The 21,773-nt window shown below is 47.7% G+C and overlaps 1 protein-coding gene across 3 annotated transcripts in view; it reads left to right on the forward strand.

Annotated features, from left to right (window-relative positions):
* Positions 1-21,773, forward strand: part of MGAT4B (alpha-1,3-mannosyl-glycoprotein 4-beta-N-acetylglucosaminyltransferase B) — a 1,507,233-nt gene that overhangs the window by 1,320,169 nt on the left and 165,291 nt on the right. The gene's annotated exons all lie outside the window — the stretch shown is intronic.

Genomic DNA, 21,773 nt, shown 5'->3' on the forward strand with positions numbered 1-21,773 from the left:
GGTGCTAGCACCTCCCCAAGCAGGAAACCTATTGTCCAGGCCTCCCTGGCTGGGATCACTCCCAGCTGCAGGAGGTCAGACTTGTGTCGTGGCAGCAGCATCCATTTTGTGATGCTGAGGCTTTGGTCAGAGGTTAACAGTGAAGTATGATTTTAACATGTCTTTCCCTCTAGAAGGGGGGGATAATATCCTCATGTCCAGAAATGGCATGGGGGTATTATTCCACAGTGTTAGACACCTTACACGACATGTTTCGATAAAGCCAAACCATAGTTACCATAACCGTCTAAGATTATAAGGCACTTTAAGTGTATATGGTAGGCTATATCATAGAACAGCTATAAGGACTTGGTTACAAAGCTGCAGACAGGCTCAGCTCATGCTAGAGCACCATCTCACATGTTACCAAGCACTCTGCCTCCAGGATTGTTAAGGCCTGCCATAGGAGTGACTGATAGGTACACATGTGTCTATATGTAAGTTAGGTATAGGAATACTACACCTAAGCAAGGGGCGATTACACGACCTTGCCCCAGCTGAGTGATCAGCCAGTTGTGTCAAAATGGAAGGCCAGGCCAGGGGTGGCATAATACATGCTGCAGCCCCTGGTAGGCCTAGGGTACACCTATGCCCTGGGTACCTAGGGTACACTGTACAGGGGCCAATAAGGTGATCCTATCCAAATGGGTTATGCACCTAAAGTACATAGTATTAATTTAGAGAGAGAACAGCAGGGCTGTGGGTCTGATTAGCAGGCCCACAGCCACATCTAAGTCGAAAACCAGTAAAGCAAAAGCAAAAAGTGGGGGTGAACATAGAAAGCAGACCCTACTCTCCTACACCTCTGACCCGCAGATAGGGGCGCCTGCGGCCACATGGGGACGGTTGCAATCATGGGGTTGGGGGGGGAGTGATCCCGGGGGATGACCAGGGGGGGAGGGGAGTCGTGGGTGGGACAGGGGGGGGAAGCACCCTGTGTACAACTGTTCACGCTGCCACTGTTCTGAGTTTTTCTTTTGACTTGTTTGTGACTTATCTGTTCTCAATGCCTAAGTTGCCTGGGCGACATACATTTGCATGTACGGCTGAGTGGCTGGTATATGGTGGCTGCTGCCCCTCTTTAAGAGACAACACCATAACTGATGGGGTAAATGCAGCCGGCTCCCGGGCGGGTGGCGGTTGGCACATTACTTGACTGCAGGGGATATTCAGCTGGTTAGGCCGGGCACGGATCAGCAACCTGCATATGTTCATGTACTTCTGTGTGTAATGTATCCTGCCGAACCATGTATTTTCTTTACTATACCCAAAAAAGCAATAAAAACAGATTTGCAAAAAAAGTTTTGGGAAGATTTGGCAAACTGTGCCAAAGTAATAAGCGAACCAAAAATCGATTTTCCTATGAAGACGTCGTCCTAACTATAAGGGGGGGGGGGATGTGTGTGTGTGTGTCTGTGTGTCTGTCGAGCAGGGGCCGAGAAAAAGTGAAGGTCCCATAACACATTTTCCCCATGCATTTAGGGACATTTGAGCGGAGCTACAGCGAAAACTGCTGAACATAATTACATCAAATATGGGAGAAAGCTAGATCTTTATTTAGCATCAGTGCTCTCTGTGATTTGGTGTCAATCTGCTCAGCAGTTTTTGATGAATTAAGGTTAGAAATGTATAGCTATTTGGACCGTTGGACTGAAATTCATAAATTCAGAGTGAGCGATCTGATTGGCTGACAACTACATGAAAAGAAATGTTGTAGGGGCCATTACAGGACTCTGGGCTTGGTCCCGTGTCTTGAAAAGGTTTTTGGAAAACTACATAGGGGCAAAGGTAGGGATAACCTGACCCTCTAGCCCATGTAGGGTAAAAGGGACCTTCCCTGGACCAAAAATGTTTTTGGAAAAAAAAGAATTGAGGGGGTTTGCCATGATCCTGCAGGACTCCCAAAGGACCAGAAAATGAGTTATGGAAAACCGTGTTTCTGATGGATACATCTGCATGTGGATTCCTCAACTTTTGAATTTACTCCTGCGCCAGCATTCCACGGCAACTTTTTTCTAGTCTCCTACATCGACAAGGACTTCCTAATGGCATGGCTTTGCTCGCAACTCCTTATGACATCACCGGAGCCACAAGAAGACCTCGTCGGAGTGCTGAGGTCCGTTCCCTTTTTTCCATGCCGTCGACGCGTAACGGTTTTCTGGGACTCCTCATTTTCTTCGCAGGTTACTTTGTTTCTGCTGTTTCCCTTGGTGTAGCAGTGCTATGGCGACATCGAAGAAGTCGGGTTTCAAGCCTTGCATAGAGTGTGGTTGTCATATGTCTATCACTGACCCCCATGAAGACTGTCTTTCTTTGGACCACAACGTCGGAGGCTGCTCCAATTGTCGGAAGATGAATCCGAAGGCTTTGAAGGAGTGTGAGGCTAAGCTTTTTATGGCGAAGGCAAGAAAAGAGAAGAGGGGCCGAAAGAGGTCAAAATCGAAGTCGTCGAGTTAGCATACTTCGAAGTCGAGGAAGCACAGGAAGAAGAGAAGGCACGGTTCCCGATGTGGTTCATCGAAGGGAAGAGCTTCGAGTGCGCTGTCTCCGGCTTCGCGACATCGCTCTAAAGATTTAATCTCGCCGTTGCCTTCTCCTTCTCCTCAAGCGACTCCGATTTACTCTCCGATGCCGAGGGGTTCTCCAGCGCTAAGGTTCTCTCCGGCGCCGAGAGATTCTCAGGAGCCTAGGATGTCTTCTCCTGTGCCTGCGGCCTCTCCTGTTTTGTGTCCGATGTCCCCGGCGCCTACTCGGCCTCGAGTGGATTCAGACTCCGCTCCTTATCCACCCTTTCCTGGGCCAGATCCTTCTCGTTTTCTTAATGCGATGTACGGCATGTTTGCCAGAGCAGCTTACCCTACTGGTGCGTCGTAGTTCCCCATGGGTCCGCTTGCATTCAATTTGGGCATTCCTCAGCAATATGCCCAGGCACCCATTCGTGCCATTTATGCCAATGGCGCCATTCTGGCAGTGTCCGGCTCCGAGGATTTCAACGCCATTTTCACAGTCTCCGGTGCCATCTGGTGGACCTTCTTCCTCTCGACTTCGATCGGCGCCGTTGCCTACATCAGAGGCTCTTCCTTAGACGACGGCCCTGGTCTATAAATTGTGGTCAAGAAGAGAAGCCCAATGATTGTTGGAAGATGAAGAATTTCAGCCGGAGTAGGCTAAAGAAGGTGAAATTGAAGAGTTTTTTGATGAGTTTGAGGGCCTTCAAGACGTGAGTGGTCTAGACACTTCCCCAGAGTGGGAGCTTTCATCACCAAAGGCCTTTCCCTCTGAAAATGTGGCACCATAGCATGCTGTTATTAGGAAGGCTGCTGAACTTTTAGATCTTCAGTTAACCACTGCTGAGTTCAGACCAAATATTCTTACGGATATTTTACATTCCCCATCTTCTGTGGTTGAACCTCTTTTGCCTTTAAATGAGGCTTTGACTGAGCCAATTCTAGAGGTGTGGCGGAAGCCCCTTTCTGCTTCTGCTGTTTCATGGTCTGTGGCAAGGAGGTACAGGCCTGCTCCTGGTGATCCTGCTTTTCTTTCTGCACATCCTTCACCGGAAAGTTTAGTAGTGCAGGCTTCCTGTTCTAAAGAGTCTGCGGGATCTTTTCCTCAGGCTCCTGGAGACAGAGACTCTTAAGAAATTGAAGCAGTCTGCCAAGAAGGTCTTCTCTTCCTCAAGTATGGCATTGAAGTCCACCAATGCTATGTGCTTGTTGGGGAGGTATATTCACGCCTTAATGGATTCGGCCAAGCAATTTTCTCCCAAGTTACTGGACAATGATCGTGGCTCCTTTTTGGAAGTGCTGGCGGATACGCAGGCTGCAGCTCGTCAAGTTATCAAGTCTTGTCTGGATACTGCTGATTCGGTGGCCAGGGTGATGGGTTCTTCTATTGCCACCAGGAGGCATGCCTGGCTCAGGTCTTCGGGGTTTTAGCCAGATGTGCAGGCTACTCTTCTTGACCTACCGTTCGATAGATCCAAGCTTTTTGGTGAAAAGGCTGATTCTGTGCTGCAGAGATTTAAAGACAGTAGAGCCACTGCAAAATCATTGGGTCTTCAGTCTCAAACCAGAGGTTTTGGTAATAGGAGGTACTGTGGTTTTGGTAAGACGCCATTTCTTTTGTGGCCGTCAGCAGCCTCCACAGCAACTGCAGCAGAATCCTTTGTACAGATCTTACAGAGGAAAGGGCGGAGGTCGTCTGCGAGGTACATCCCGTCAACTCTCCTCGTCCTCTTCTTCCTCTCCTGCCCCCACCATTGGTACCACAGAAAAGCACCTCTAGATCCCTCATCTTGGAGCATGCTGGTACTGTAGGGGGTCAGGTGTCCCGTTTTCTTCAAGATTGAAAATCTATCACTTCAGACCTTTTGGTTTTGAATCTTGTGGAAAATGGGTAGGCCCTTCCCTTCCGGTAGTTTCCTCCTCCTTACCCTCATAGCCAGGGTTGGTGTTCAGAGAACCATTTGCTGCTTCTGTAGCAGGAGGTTCTTGTCTTATTGCAGAAAGGTCCGAAAAAGGTGGTCCCGGTCCAGGAAAGGGGTCAGGGATGCTACTCCCGGTACTCCCGGTATTTCCTGATTCCCAAGAAGGACAGCCTATCCTAGACCTCAGGGTCTTGAGTTTTTACCGCAAACCGGAGAAATTCAAGATGTTGACCCTAGCTCAGGTTCTTCAGGCGCTGCAACAAGAGGACTGGATGGTGTCGATCGACTTGCAGGATGCATATTTTCACATTCCCATCCTGAAGTCGCACAGGAAGTATCTCCGTTTTATGGTAGGGTCTCAGCACTACCAGTTTGCAGTCCTTCCGTTCGGTCTTACTTCCGCGCCTCGGGTCTTCACAAAGGGGATGGCAGCTCATCTCAGGAAGTTGGGGTTCCTGTTTTCCCCTATCTGGACGACTGGCTGGTCAAAGCGAAGTCGCCAGAGATGGTGCTTCATTATCTGCACGTGATAGCACGGCTGTTGTTTGACTTGGGCTTCCGATAAATGTGCCCAAATCTCACCTGGTGCCCTCACAGCGCAACCTGTTCATAGGTGCAGTACTGGACACGGTTGTGTGTCGAGCTTTCCTGCCCCTGCAGAGGATTCTCGACATTCAAAAGATGATTCTTTTGTTTCACGATGGAGCGGTTGTTCCAGTCCTGAAGGTCCTACGTCTGCTCGGTCTGTTCGCTTCCTGCATTCTGTTGGTCAACCATGCACGCTTGCACATGGGGGCACTCCAGTGGTGCCTCCATAGGCAGTGATTTCAGCACAATGGAGATCTCAGGGAGATGGTCAAGATCTCCAGAGACACTGCAGCGGATCTGTCTTAGTGGAGTGTAGAGGGCAATCTGTTGAAAGGAAAGCCCTTTCATCTTCCTTCACCAGTGGCCACAGTAATCATGGATGTCTCCACTCTAGGGTGGGGTGCTCATCTGGGGGATCTGGGGGCCTTTGGTCTCCGGAGGAAAGGTTGTTTCACATCAACCTTTTGGAATTGCAGTCAATACGTTTAGCTCTCAAGGTCTTTCTTCCCTCCCTTCACGGTCAGTCGGTTTAGGTCCTGACGGACAACACTACTGCGATGTGGTACATTTACAAACAGGGATGAGTAGGGTCGTATCCTCTCTGCAGAGAGGCTCTTCCACTCTGGTCCTGGGCTCAGGACCATCAGATTTGTGTGATGGCAAATCATCTGGCAGAAGTGCTAAATGTGCATGCGGACAGTCTGTCGGCGTTTCTCGGTCGATCACGAGTGGCGGCTTCATCCGGAGGTGGTCCATCTTCAGGATGTGGGGGTTTCCTCGGTTGGACCTGTTTTGCATTCACGAGAACGTGCACTGCCCGTCCTTCTGCAGTTTCCGATGCAGGGAGCGTTGGGGGACGCGTTTCAGTTGGAATGGGGTTCGCAGCTCCTTTATGCGTTTCCTCCCATACCCTTGATTCCTCGGGTTCTGAGGAAGATTCCCCAAGACCGGGACCATGTCATATTGATCACCCCGGATTGGCCATGAAGGGTGTGGTACACCGATCTCCTTCACCTCTCATTGCACCCTCCGCTCCATCTCCCTCTAAAGGCAGATCTCTTCACGTAGTCGCAGGGGCAGGTTCTACACCCCCACCTCCAGAGCCTGCGCCTTCATGCCTGGAGATTGAACGTGGCAACCTGAGTTCTTTCTCCAGATGTGGTGGATGTTATTTATCATCCAGGAGACACTCCACCAAATCTATTTATTCCTCCAGCAGGGATGTGGAATTCCTATAGCCCGACGCTCGGGACATATTGTTTGAGGTCATGGACAACAAGTTTTCATGTCCAACCCCCTGCAGCACAAACCCTTTGGCTGTCAGTTTGCAGTACCACATTATGGATTGGGGAAGGGCACTGTCTGCAGTTGAGGTAATGTGTGTGTCTTTGTGTTCATTCTGTTCAAACTTGTATTTATGGTTCATTAATGCAAAGCCTTTATTATTAGGCTGTGCACTAAAAGTAAATGTTGTAAGCTCGGCCTGCACTACTGACGGTGGTTCCAGTATAAATGTGTACACACATTTTCAAAGTTTATTAATATGAGGCTATGTATAATGCTCCCAGAATGCTCTCTGATTATATGCAAGTATTTGCAGAAGCTTGAAAGCAAGAGTGATGATTCTTTGCTTCCAAAATAAAATGTTCACAAAAAAATGAAAGCAGGAAAAAAAACATTTTGCCAACTACTGTAAGATTTTAGGTACCATATCTTTGCAGCATCATTTAGTAACATGTTGATGTATGCTTGTGTTTCCCAAAAATATTCATAACGGAAAATCAGTGTAACCAGTTTAAATAAGATTATGGGAAACAAAAATAAACAAGCATTGGCACGGCCAGTAGGTCTGAAATTGGTTGTCAGCCTTTTGGTTTTGTCAAAGTGTGACTTGTTTAGGCATGGTTTTTGTAAAACCTTATCGGTGTGGGAGCTGCTGGGCCCTCACCATTCTAACAAGCATTGGCAAAAGCAAAAATAGTTTTCGGTCTCAAAAAGCACACATTGCCACAGCAGTTCCGGGCACTGAACAAAACTACTTTGTGTGCCAATATCTTCCTTGTAAAAGAGCAGAATACTGTCACTCGCAGTGAAGCCAGCTGATAGACCAAGAGAGACAGAGTTTTCTTAAACAGAAAAGGTCATGATTAACGCCAGGGCTCATTTGAGGCCCAATTATTAAATAAAGTCTCAAAAGTGCATCAATGGTATATATACTTGCATTAAGTGCATATATACAGTTTCTGTGAATTCACAAGAATTTACAGAAGTAGGTCTAGAAATAGTACTCCTAGAAAATATTTGTGAAATGCATTTTAGCATGAGCAAATGTGCATGTGTAGATTTGCTCATGTGAAAATCTTAATGTTTTAAGTTTACTTTTCCTCCAACCACTTTTTTCCCAATCCTGGAAAAAGTTTGATGTCTGCCACTGTCAGGAGTTGGAGAAAACCCTTAAAACATGCAAGTTAGAAGGTTTGCACGGACTCAAAAGAGCATTCTGACCCTTGAACTATTGCTTACCACTACCTTCAGCCCCAGCATGTAGACCTGCAGAAACGTAGCAACATAAGGGAATTGCTAGTATTAAAACCCTACTATGGTACGAGCCCTGGCATAATTGGAGAGGCTATATCAGAACTCTTATATAATGAGTTTGCTGCCATAATTTGTTGCCGCACTACATGGCACAAAAGGGACAAGTGGATTTTGTTACAGGACAAGTAGATTTATGAAGCAATCTGCCCCATGGACAAGTAGATATTTTATTAAATTCCACACCCCTGCCTCCAGGTAGTAAATTTGTGAAATGGTGTGGAGAGAGGTCCATTGATCCTTTGAAGGCCCTTATGTCTGACGTGCTGAGTTTCTCTCTTGCCTTGGCTCAGCAGGGGTGTGCTGTGGCCATGGTAAAGGGTTATCTGTCAGCTTTGTCGGCTTTCCTCTGTTTACCGGACCATACATCTTTATTTAAGTCTCTATTATGAGGTTCATTAAGGGCTTCACCAGTAGGTTTCCTCCCAATCCCTTCATTATTCCTCAGTGGGATTTAAATCTTGTACTCACTTTCCTAATGGGTTCTCATTTTGAGCCTCTTCATAGCTGGTAGGTCAGTGAGCTTCAGGCTCTTAGTTCTAAACCTCAGTTTTTAACCATTCATGCAGAAAAGATGGTTCTCAGGACCAGGGCTGCTTTCCTGCCTAAGGTGGTTACTCCTTTCCTCTAGGGCAATCCATTACCTTACCTGCCTTCTATCCTCCCCCTCACCCTTCCAAGGAGGAGAGACTTCATCGTCTGGATCCTAAGAGGGCTGTCAGCTTCTATCTGCACAGAATCAAGGATCTGAGACTGGACGATCAGCTCTTCGTGGGCTACATTGGACGAATGAAAGGCAAGGCTGTCCAGAAGCGAACACTCTCCAGGTAGATCATCTTGTGCATCAAGATCTGCTACGCCTTGGCCAAAAAGGAACCACCTGAAGGTATTAGAGCTCATTCCACCAGAGCTAAGTCTTCTTCTTCTGCTTTGGCTAGAGGTGTTCCTGTTGTTGACATTTGTAAGGCAGCAACTTGGGCCTCCCTCCACACCTTTGCGAAGCACTACTGCTTGGATTCAGAGGTTGGGAGGGGTGGCCATTTTGCACGCTCTGTGCTGCAAGATTATTTGGTATGAGTAGGTGGACACCCTCCTCCGGGAGCGGGACTGCTGTGGGATTCAATTCAAAAGGTGAGGAATCCACAGGCAGATTTATTTTATTTTATTTTAAAGGTTTTGTAGAGCGCATAGTAACCCTAGAGCATCCCAGCGCTAAACCCGAGACTCCATTGGTTTCAGCCGGGGAGGGGGTTATGATTGAGGAAAAAGGAGGGTCTTTAGAGTTTTCCTGAACTGGAAGAGATTGGGTTCTATCCTCAGTCTTCGTGGGAGGTTGTTCCAGTGTTTGGCCGTGTGGACCGAGAAGCGGCGGCCACCGGCCCTGGCTTTTTTAACTCTGGGGACTGCGATGAGATTTTCATCACTGGATCGGAGGGCCCTATTCGCTTTGTAAGGGATAATAAATTCCTTGAGGAGAGGGGGGCCGTTGTTGTTAAGGGTTTTATGGGCAAGACAGAGAGCCTTGAAGGCAACCCTTTCTCTCACTGGGAGCTAGTGAAGTAACTTGAGGGCTGGCTTAGCCGAGGATCTTGCAGGTGTGCCAGTGAGCAGGTGGGCTGCGGCATTTTGGACTTTCTGCAAGGTGTTGAGGGTGGCTTCGGGAGCTCCCAGGTAGATTGCGTTGCAGTAGTCCAATCTCGCCAGTATGAGGCCCTGAATCAGGAGTTTCTTGGCGTTCGCAGGGAGCAGGGGGAAGACCTTTCTACAGGCTCTGAGGAGTCCAAAGCATGTTCCTGCCGTCTTTTTTGCCTGAGTTCTGAAGCTCAGGTCTGTTTCAATCCAGACGCCTAGGCTTTTTACTTCTTCCTTAGGAACGGGGGGGTCACCCAGGCAGTTGGGCCAGAGGTGAGTCGGCAGGGAGGGCCCTTTGTGGCCAAGCATTAATATCTCGGTCTTTGACCCGTTTAGTTTTAGTGATGAGAGGTTCATCCAGCGATGGACTTCGGTGAGGCAACTGTGAAGGTCGGAGGGGGAGTGGTGGGGGTGTGAGAGGGTAACCACCAGCTGGGTGTCGTCGGCGTAGTTTATGATTGACACGCCGAACGGACTAACCAGTTTCTCCAGTGGGGCCAAGTATACGTTGAATAACGTAGGGCTTAGGGATGAGCCCTGCGGTACTCCACAGCGGAGGGGGATAACGGGTGAGTGGCTGTCGTTCTCCCAGACTTGGAAGGAATGGTCTGCTAGAAAGGATTTTAGCCATTTCCGGGCCGTACCCCTTACTCCAATTTCTCCCAAACGTTGGATTAAGGTAGGATGGTCCACAGTGTCGAAGGCCGCACTGAGGTCCAGGAGGATCACTGCCACTGATCCTCCCGTGTCCAGGATGCTTCTGGCCTTCTCCATGGCTGCCGGGAGGGCGATGTCAGTGCCCTGGCCTGGTCGGAACCCTGTCTGAGAGACCCCAAGAAGGTTGTTGCTCTCCAGGAATAGCGACAGTTGTTTGTTCACTAATTTTTCCGTGATCTTACTATTTCCTGGGAGAAGAGAGATGGGTCTGTAATGGAGAGGTCCTGTGGGTCCAAGGAGGTTTTTTTTAGTAGGCCTTTGACCGCTGCAGCTTTCCATCTGGAGGGGACTATACCCTGCGAGAGGGAAGAGTTGATCAGCGCCGTGAGGGGGGAATGATGGTGCTGGTCACTTTTTTCAGGAAGCTGAGGGGTGCAGGGTCGAGGGGGGACCCACTTTTAATTGAGGCCAATGTTGCCGCAACCTCTTCCGTGGTCACTGGGCCGAAGGAGTCCAGGGAAGGTGAGGGGCTGGTAGGATCCCCGTCCATGTGACCCGGTTGACCCGGTTCGGAGGGGGGGATGGCCACGAGAATTTTTTGTATTTTCTCGTCAAAGAAGGTAGCAAGATTAGTGCATTTGCTTTCCGCTTCTTTGGGGTCGAGTGGTTGGAGGGGGGGATCAGGGGGATGAAGGAGTTTTTTAAGAACAGCAAAGGTTTCGTGTGCCGAACTTGCAGCACTTTTGATTCTGCTCTCGTAAAATGCGATTTTGGTGTTACGTAGCTCCTTTTTGTAAGCATTTACGGAGGTACGGAAGGTGACTTTGTTCTCTTATGTTTTGTCCTTCCTCCAGAGGCGTTCGTTCCGCTTGCAGGCCTTCCGTAGAAGGTTAAGTTCGGGGGTGTACCAAGGGGATGGATTGACTCTCTTGGTGCGTTTCAGAGAGCTCGTTTTTGGCAGGATGGCGTCAAGAGATTGAGTGACCCAGGCGTTAAATTCGTTGTCCGCGGCTATGGGGTCTTGAGAGGGGGGGGGGACGTTTTCCCTTAGTTTGGCGACCCAATCTTCAGGGTTCAATTTATTCCATCGTCTAGTCAGGGTTCTGATTTTGGGGGGTTGAGGGGGCGGAATATTGATAGGCCATACAAAGGGGACCAGGAAGTGGTCGGTCCAAGGGAGGGGGACGTGATCTTGCGCTTTCAGATCTGGGATGTTTGTAAATATGGGGTCGAGCAGTTGCCCTCTTTCGTGGGTGGCCTGCGGATTTTTTAGGTCAAGGCCGGTGGAGGTGATGTCCTGTAGCAGTTCTAACGCCTGCTTGTCGACCGGGTCCAGGAAGTGAACATTGAGGTCCCCCAGAAGTAGATAGTTTGAGGAGGTCGTACTCCCGATGGAGATCTGATCGATAATTTTGCTTGGAAATTCCGCCAGGTGGCCCGGGGGGCGGTAGACCAGCGTTCCTGTTAGTGAGGTAACTGGGGAAATTTGTATGGTGAAATGACAGCTTTCGCATCCCTTGATGTTGCCGTCTAAGGATCTGCATGTAAAGACGTCCTTGTAAATTATGGCTAGTCCACCTCCTCTCCCCTCTGGTCTGTTCAGGGAGTACATGAGGTACCCGGGAGGGAGTGCGAGGACTGTGTCAGGGCCGTTACTGGACGTGAGCCAGGTTTCAGTCAGAAATAGTATGTCTGTGGCGTGGTTTGCGATAAGGAGGTTAATTTCGAGCGCGTGCTTCGCGAGCGACCTACAATTGAGTAGGCCTAGTCGAAGTACACTGGGAGCCGGATCCGCGCTGGCAGGGTTGCAGAGGTTGCATCTGAAGAATGGGTTGTCGGCCGTCAGAGTGCGCGTGCAAGCAGGGTGTTTCTGGGGTCTTAAGGCTAAAAGCTTGTTCCGTGGGTATGTCCGGTTGTTCTTGGCAAAAATGGGCATGGTGGTAGGGCCCGGGGCCGGCTGCGCCCGGACGGGCCCAGACGGGCAGACGGCAGCTGAGCGGTGGATTGAGCAGGATCGAGTCCTGTGCAGCCAGGTAGGGAAGGTATTTAAAATCACAGAAATGCTCAAAGTGACTCACAATATCCCACGTGCATACAATTAAAACAAGGTGTCTATCTCCCGGCTTTTCGCCTCAGGATAGTCTAGGTTCTGGCAGGTAGTGCTTGTAATCAGCTTTTATAATAGCGCGAAGGAAAAAGGGGCGTGGCTTCCAAGGGGGCGTGGCTTAGCCGCACGCCGGCAATGGCGCCGAGTTTGTTGTTCGAGAGCCACTTTCAGCGCTGGGCAGCTGAGCGGTGGATTGAGCAGGATCGAGTCCTGTGCAGCCAGGTAGGGAAGGTATTTAAAATCACAGAAATGCTCAAAGTGACTCACAATATCCCACGTGCATACAATTAAAACAAGGTGTCTATCTCCCAGCTTTTCGCCTCAGGAGAGTCTAGGTTCTGGCAGGTAGTGCTTGTAATCAGCTTTTATAATAGCGCGAAGGAAAAAGGGGCATGGCTTCCAAGGGGGCGTGGCTTAGCCGCACGCCGGCAATGGCGCCGAGTTTGTTGTTCGAGAGCCGCTTTCAGCGCTGGGCAGCTGAGCGGTGGATTGAGCAGGATCGAGTCCTGTGCAGCCAGGTAGGGAAGGTATTTAAAATCACAGAAATGCTCAAAGTGACTCACAATATCCCACGTGCATACAATTAAAACAAGGTGTCTATCTCCCGGCTTTTCGCCTCAGGAGAGTAGATGTATCCATCAGAAGAACACCCTCTTACCAGACCCTGCACCCATCTCCACACCGTGCACTGCAGAAGACATGCGAAGCTGGGCTTTAGCTACCAGCTGGGGGTTACCTACGGTAATAAGATCTTGATTTGCATTAAAGAAATCCTAGAAAAACCGGGTTAAAGTGATGTCATAGGTATAGTAATAATATTTTCTCTCGTAGGGGATTTCCATGTATATTCATAAGCACTGAATAGTTATATATATATATATATATATAATTTCTCCTTAAATGTATATTTTCGCCTTTCTTCAAAAAGGCCAACAAAGACACTTAAGAAAAAGTATGAATATCTCTCACAAACCCTCTTCTATGAAAGAGATGAAAGGAGCAGGACAGAGTAGCCTCATAGCCTGCCATTATATGTCTAAAAAAGAACACTGTGCCTTTAAGGAACCAGCCACCACCAGTATCCCATCATGCATAGCAGGTGACAGTTACTTCAGTTCTTTTTGGAGGCTTCTGATAATAGATATATAATAATGGAATTCCTCTGTCTAATCTGCCGGGGAGGAGGGAGGGTCACTTTTGACTATCATGGAAATACCCCAGCGAGAGAAAAGAAGTTACAGGTAAGAAACCATTCCTTCTCTCGCAGGGGATTTCCATGTATAGTCATAGGCGCTGAATAGAATAGCAAGCCCGTCCCCAAATAATGCGGCGAACCAGACAGACGATAATGTAAGGAACCTAAGAAAAGAGATTTCGGAGTGAAGCCTGCCCTACTTGAGGGTCTGCTCTAGCAGCAGAATCTAGGCAGTAATGCTTTGTGAATGTGTGTACTGATTTCCAGGTAGCTGCCTTACAGATCTCTGGAATGGGAATATTGCGCAATAAACCCATAGTGGCTGCCTTCCCTCTAGTGAAATGAGCCTTAGGTTTGGCTGAGACTCTTGTTAGCTTTTTGATAGAAAGAATAAAATGCAAGAAACTATCCTTCTCGAAATGGATTGTTTAGAAGTAGCAAGCCCTGTACGTACTGGACCATAGTTGACAAACAATTGTGACAGGCGAATGCTCTTAGCTTTATCTAGATAAAACTTAACAACTCTCTTTACGCCCAGGGAATGAAGGGATCTTTCTGCTGGCGTGAAGGTGGGGTTCTGGAAGAATTTTGGAAGAGATATTATTTGATTGACATGAAAGTCCGATATCACTTTGGAGAGGAACTTCGGGTGAGTTCTCATAACTACCTTGTTCGAATGGAACACCGTGTAAGGTTCATGAGAACATAGAGCATGGATTTCACTAACCTTGCGGGCTGAAGTGATAGCCACAAAGAAAGCTGTTTTCCAAGACAAATGTTAAAGAGATGCCTTGGGTCTGGGTTAGAAAGTTTCCTGCATAAGGCGTGAAAGTACTACATTAAGCTCCCATGGAGGAGAAGGGCATCTGATGGGATGAAATATCTTTTTAAACCCTCTAAGGAATCCTTAATTACAGGCATTCTAAAAAAGGAGGTTTGTGAGGGACTTTTTCTATTGGCAGTCAAGGCTGCCAGGTGAACTTTTATTGAGGAAATTTGTAAGCCAGATTTTGCTAAATGGAGTAAGAACGGAATAACAACATCTTCCTGGCAAGTGGTATGGTCTTTGTTCTTACCAGGTGTCCAAAATGCTCAGGCGGACTCGCTCAGCAGACTCCTGCAAAAAAAAAAAAACAAGTGTGGCCCTTGCACGACGACGTGGTACGAGACATATGTCAGTGATGGGGTACTCACAGAGTCGATTTGTTTGCCACCGCAGAAAACAGCACTTGCCAAAACTGCGCATCACGGTTCTACCAGACAGGGACTCTGATTGTCTAGTGCTCATGAGACAAGAGTCTGGACCTTGTCCCCCCCTGCTTGTTGAGGTAGTACATTGTTGTGGTGTTATCCGTCTGAACAAGCAGGGAGGGGGGAGTTGAATGACAGGCAGAAAGCTTTCAAAGCCAGATGGACTGCACGTAGCTCCAGGAGGTTGATGTGGTAAGAGGCTTCCTTGTCTGACCATTTCCCCTGGATCTGGAGATGGTCCATATGGGCTCCCCAACCCAGCAATGACATGTCCGTGACTGCAGTTTGAGGTGGAATCTCCTGATGGAACAGAGTGCTCTGTAGGAGATTGGATGGTGAGCACCACAGTTTGAGGGACAACTTCGCATTGAGGGATAATGGAATCCTCTCCTCCCAGTTTCCTGTCCATTGGTCCCACTGATCTTCGAGATGTTCCTGTAGAGGCCTCGTGTGTAGACTGGCATTTGGTGTGAGAAAAATACATTAAGCCATAGAGCCAAGTAGAGAGGAAACTGTCCTTACTGTTGGATGGGAAGCTTTTATTAGACCCTGACATTTCCAAAGGATCGATAGGCGTCTCTCCTCCGAAAGAAACACTTTTGCCTTTAACGTATCAATGGAGGCTCCTAGATAGCGTAAGGTCTGAACTGGGGTAGAGAGGGACTTGTCGTGATTGATTTGAAGTCTCAGCCTCTGTAAGAGATCTCAAGTCCAGTTGTAATGAAGCTGTGCTTCTTGGGCTGAGGACGCTTTAATGAGCCAATCGTCTATTTATGGATAGACAAATACTCTGTCTCTCCGTAGATGGGCAGCAACCACTGCCATGCATTTGGAGAATGTTCTGGGTGCTGATTTCAGACTAAATGGGAGGACTCTGTACTGGTAATGGTCCTGTCCCACCACGAACCTCAAGAATTTGCTGTGCTTTCTTACAATTGGAATGTGAAAGTGCACGTCTTGTAGGTCGATTGAGCAGAGACAATCCTCTTGACGTAGTTGAGGATAGAGTTGGTGTAGTGCCAGCATCCTGAACTTTTCTCGCCGAATCCACTTGTTGGCTGTCTTGAGATCGAGAGTGGGTCCGAATTTGTTTCTGTCTTTCTTTTTAACAAGAAAGTATCTGGAATAAATGCCTGTTCCCTGTTGCTGAGGAGGAACAAGGTCCACCCCCAACTTCTATAAAAGGATGTTGACCACCGCTTGTAATAGAGTAAGAAGGTAGTTGGTTGGCTTCGGAGGAATGTGAGACGGAGGAGTGTTGAGCCGTAGGCAATATCCATTGCGAAAAATATTCAGCACCCAGGATTCTTTTGTTATGTTTTGCCACTCTACCAGGTAGTGACTTATGCTTCCCCCAACAGGAGTGGGGAACAGAACAGGGGGAAGTAATGTGTCCGGGCTTCAACCCAGAAGGCCACTTTCCCCCCTGAGGATGCTGTTGTGAGGATCTCCCTCTAGGTTGTCTTCGGTGATATGTTTTGTAAGGCCATTGTTGTTGTGCACCTCCCTGTTGATGGCTTTGATACCAAGAGGAAGATTTGGTTCTATGAGACCAGAAAAAGGAGTTGATAAGGCAGAAAAGATTTTCTTTGTTCCGCAGGTGTTTCTAGGCCGACTGCCTTAAGGGTTTCCATCTCTGCCTTCATTCGTGACATTTCCTCATCGGCGTGGGCTCTGAAAAGAGTAGTACCCGAAAAAGGCAGATTTTGAATCCTTTGCTGCGCCTCTGGTTTGAGAGAGGTAAGACGCAGCCAAGATTGTCGCCGAAGGGCTATCCCATGGCAGTATTCGTGAGCGGCCAATAACGAACAGTCTGCTGCCACACTAATCACCTGATTTGAAACCATCAGACCTTCATTAAGGATTTCCATGAAACCTTTCCTTTTTTCTCTGTGTAGATGGTCAAGAAACTGATTTAAGGACTCCCACAGAGCTCTGTCGTACCTGCCTACTAAGGCAGTAGCGCTAGCTGCCTTCATGGATGTTGCTGCCGTTAAACACATCTCTCGACCCACAGAGTCTAACTTATGACTTTCTTTGTCCGGAGGGACCGTAGACGAAGACGCAGTGGCATGTTGTCTCCTTGCCGCTACTACAATTACGGAATCAGGAGCTGCATCAGTGCGGAGTAAAGCTGGATCCTGCTCTGGAGGACGATACTTCTTGTGAAGTCTAGAAGGCGCTGTCTTGACTGAGGCTGGAGTGAGAAAGAGCTCCATGGCCGGTTCAAGGAGACCTGGCACAGCTGTTGCATGGGTCTAGTTATACACCTCTGTTGTGGGGTCTCAAAGATGATAGATGTCATCGGAGTTGGAGCCGACAAAGGAATATTTAATTTTGTGGCTCCCCTCACTAGAATCTCATGAAAAGTTGAGACATCGTCCACCGGTGAGATCCGTGGAGGTGGGGAGTTAGTCAGTGTGGGAGAGTAACGACCAGTAGATGTAGAAGATCTTGATCGTGAATGATGATGGTGACGTGATGAGACCTTTGAGAGGAAGTTGAAGTATGTCGAGAACTGTGGCCATGGCGCTTAGAATGATGGCGCGATCTTGACCTTGATCTCCGAGGTGTTCCTGGAGCCAGTGGTGGTGGAGGAGGCGGCAGAGGTGGTGGAGGACATGGAGGAGGCGGTGGCGGAGGAGGTGGAGGTGATGAAGGAGGCGCTGGTTGATGCTCCGAAGATGGGTAGTATGTTCTGGAATACTCCAAATCAGGAAAGGAGTAGATACGCTTATACGCTTTAAATTCTATGTGCCCTCAAGAAACCTACGTTCTATGGCACAGCTTCTCGCAGTGATTCCACGTTTCTGCCGGGTGAGAATGGGCGGTAGCTCTCAGACTTATAGGGCTGCTGTGGCTTGGAACGCACTTCCTCTGGAACTGCACTGCATCCAAGATGCCAATCCGTTTAGGAAGCTGCTGAAAACACTGCCCTTTGTATAGAACTCCGTTGACTGACTCCCATCTGCTCGCAAGGTACCGCACCGGGACACTCCTGAGTAGCCACATGCGATATAAATGCACCTATCATACGTCTTCTCTTCCTCCTTGTCTCTTCAAGCCTGGGCGACGATGATGGAGTTCTGGATGTCGACGAATACCTGGACATCGACCTGCTTGTCGGCCGTGAATGACGACGACGTCTCGACATCGGAGAGCGCCTCGACGTCGAACTTAGAGTCTTTCTCAACGTCGATCTTGTATGCCTCGACGTCGATCTCAGAGTACGCCTCAACGTCAATCTCCGGGCACTACGCCTCGACGTCCATCTCCGCCGACGATGCCTCGAAGGCGACCTGGTTGGAGTCTTCGATGTTGTTCTTGGGCGTTTGCTTGATGTCGAACCTGGAGTCGACGGCTAACAGGTCGTCGCCGTACGTCTCCTCGACGTCGACCGGGACCGTTGTCGTTGTTGAGCCCCTTTCTTCTGGGAACGCTCCGTAGAGGCTGTTAACAGAGACCTGGTAGAGGTTCTACCCTCTCGAAGCCCTGAGGTCCCACCTTCAGATTGAGATTGCAGCCTTCTGCGCTTCTCAGTCCCAAGAAGGTGAATCTTCTCCCGGTCTCTCAATGTACATCTGGAAAAGTTCCTGCAGTGTTGACAAGACTCAGGAACATGATCCTCGGGAAGACAGAGTATACAGACCTCATGTGGGTCTGTTTTGGCCTTCTTTTTCCCACTAGCTGGCCACTTGTCAAAAAGGGATGGCATTTTCTTGACTAAATGCTTTTAATTTCTGTAACGAAAAAGTCAGAAAAAGGTAGGGAGAAACAAAAGGTGTTGATTGAAACAGTAATAAATCAAATTCAATTAAGAATTTAGAAGAAAAAAACACTTTAGGTGGAGCTCAATGCTCCAGGATCCTGTCAGCTGGAGCCGTAAAAAAGAACTGAAGTAACTGCCACCTGCTATGCATGATGGGATATTGGTGGGGCCTGGTTCCTTAAAGGCACTGTGTTCTTTTTTAGACATATAATGTATCTGTGTCAGAGTATGAGGCTACTCTGTCCTGCTCCTTTCATCTCTATCATAAAAAAGGGTTTGTGAGAGACATTTATTCTGATGGACACTAAAATTATCTGAAATTTACTTATTCTAGCCCAAGGCGAAAATCTTCACTTAATATATATATATATATATATATATATATATATATATATATATATATATATATATCAACTGCTCCGTGGTCCCCGCACGGGGGTGGGACTGTTCGGCGCTTATGACTGTCATGGAAATACCCCTGGGAGAGAAAAGAAGTTACAGGTAAGTACCATTCCTCACTGTGCATTAAACCTCAGAAAATCACTGACAAAACTACATGTAAGTGACATAGTTAAGTGAAAATGTCAGTTAAACATAACATTTTATACTCCAAACACTGATTCAAGTTTACTGAGCTAACTAGATCTTGTGTCCCACTATGCTCTGCTTACGACCTAAGATTGCATTACTTCTAAAACGTTGATGACATCACTGATCATCTCAAATAATATAATTTATGACAACACTGGGTATGGTGGGGGCACAAGTTCTAGTCAGCTCAGTAAACTATAACTGGTGAATTTCAGTGTTTTCTGAGTTTAAATTATGTTTTAACTGACCTTTTCACCCAACTATAACGCCACTTTAACCTTTGTTTTTTCAGTGAATACATGGACATGCATGTAACAATTACCGTTACATTGACTGTTACACTTTGTCTGTTGACTCTTTCCATTTCTTAGAGCCCACCATCTGATTTTCTTGCCATTGGTCAAGCCACACCAGATATGCTTCTTTTTCAAACATCACTGCAAAGCACCATATTAAAACATTCATAGAAAGTGTTTTTTATACCAATTATACCCGTAGTTTGAGAATGGATAAGAATATAATTAATCTTGATGAGGAGAGTGAAGATTTCTCAGCTAACTTATGTAAAGCCATAGACTAAGTAGCACCAGCACAGAAGGAGAAAGTCAGAGGCAAGGGTAAGGGGGCCCCATGGTTTACCGAATCTCTGAGGGAAAGGAAACAAAATCTCCGCCAAGCTTGAAGGCAGTGGCACAAATGGTATGACTCGGCTGAGTTGATTACCTATAAAGCTATCCTTACCTCTTACAAGCAAGCTATCATAAATAGAAAAGCATAGTACTATGAGGGAAGGATTACAGAGGCAGCCAATATACAGAAAGAGACGTTCTTAATTCTGAAAGAATTGAGGCAAAAAACGGAGAAAAAATCTAGGGTCGCATCCATTGACTTTCAGGCTTCCTTCCTTCAGAAAGTGAGGGATATTATCTCTGAAATTAAGAACACCTCGACCAACCAGTTTTCCTTTTCCCAGATCCAGTCATTCCCCTTCCCCCCACCCCCCTGGTAGACAACTGACAAACTTCCCTAAATTAGACTCTGCCTCTCTGCACCATATCGGGCTCTTCGGCAGACCCTTGCCCTCCGCAGGATTTTTCGATTGGCCCTTCCAGGACTCGAAAAACAGACTCTCATGCTCTTGAATAACTCCCTGGAAACTGCCTATCCACCGGCCAATTTAAAAGAAGCTAGGGTCCTCCCCCTGCTAAAGAAGCCAGGTGCAGATGCTTCCACTCTTAAGAATTATAGACCTATCTCCCAGCTCCCCTTCCTGGCAAAAATAATAGAACAACACGTACTGAGGACACTCTCGAACCACTTGGAGGACCACCAGCTACTCCAAGCACGACAGGCGGGTTTCACAGCCCATCATAGCACTGAGCTAGTGATGTTGTCTGTCCTTGACGAGCTCAGAATTATGGGTGACAACAAACAACCGAGTGCCCTGATTTGACTAGATCTATCAGCGGCATTCGATACGGTCAGCTATAAAAAGCTGTTGTCTCGCCTTTTAGAACTGGGCATCAGCGGGCTAGCACATCAATGGTTAGATTCGTTTCTATCAGGCCGGACTCAGAGGGTTCAGTTGGGTGAGCTTACATTGGCCAAAGGCACTCTCACCTGTGGCGTACCCCAGGGCTCCGCATTGTCCCCGCTCCTCTTAAATATCTACCTGCAACCCCTGGTGGAGACCCTGGCGCAAATGGACTGCCGAGTTTTCAGCTATGCAGATGATACCCAACTCCTCATCCGGATTAACAACTCTAGTCAGGCCCAGGAATCGGCGCAAAAGCTACTCAAATTCACAGTGAACCGGATGACGGCCAATTCCTTGAAAATAAATCCAGATAAGACGCAAGTGCTAGTCATCCCCACAAAAACTAGCCCTTGGTGCGACCTTTTCTGGCCACTGGAACTGGGCACAGCCCCCACACCAGTCCTGGTTGTAAAGAGCCTGGGTATAAAAATTGACTCAGAGTTGTCCATGTCCAGCCAGGTCACCACGGTGGTGGGAACTTGTATAGGGTTGATGAGGCAGCTGCGGAAACTTGCCCCCCTTCTGTCAACTGCCTCATTACAGGCAATTGTACCTGCTACTGTCATCTCAAGGCTGGATTATGGGAATGCCCTTTACATTGGACTCCCCCAGAAACATATTAAGAGACTGCAGGTAGTGCAGAATGACGCTGCCAGGCTCATTTTTAGACTTCCCAGAAGGACTCGGGCTACCCCTCTTCTACACAAATTGCACTAGCTTCCAATCAGGCAGAGAGCTCAATTTAAAGGCCTCTGTGTTTCCCACAAAGCAATTTATGGCCAAGCACCAGTGTACATAAAACAACGCCTGGAGGATTATGCTCCTGGCCGGACGCTGCAATCATCTGAGGCCTGCCGTTTAGTCCTTCCCGATATATCATCAAATCCAAAGGGGGTAGAGCGTTCTATGTCATGCTTCCACAAATTTGGAACAATTTACCTGAACACCTTCGTAGGGAATCTGTCCTCTTTACATTTAGGAAACAACTTAAAACGCTCCTATTTAGGGAGACGTTGGTCACAGTGTAATTCTGTTGCCTTGCCGATTGCCGTCTGTGATTCCGGTCACTCTCTCTAAAAAGCGCTTAGAGGCCTGAAGGTGATTTTGCGTTATATAAAATACATATAATATAACATAACATACAGACTTTAGATTAACAAGCAAAATCACATAACCTTTTCATTTCCACTCATAGAAATGTTCACTGAATTCATGGTTTGCCCTTCTTTCCCTGTAAAACAAGAGTTGTGATCTGGAGCTGAAGATGGACGACATTAACAGAATCGTATTTTTCTCAACAAAGCCACAAGATGAACTGAGGGTCAATTGCTAAATCTGTGCCTTTAGGGCAGCAGGTTCAGCCTGGCACCTTAATGATTCAGT

Source organism: Triturus cristatus, chromosome 7 (genome assembly GCF_964204655.1).
Source record: "Triturus cristatus chromosome 7, aTriCri1.1, whole genome shotgun sequence".
In the NCBI taxonomy this organism is placed as follows: Eukaryota; Metazoa; Chordata; class Amphibia; order Caudata; family Salamandridae; genus Triturus; species Triturus cristatus.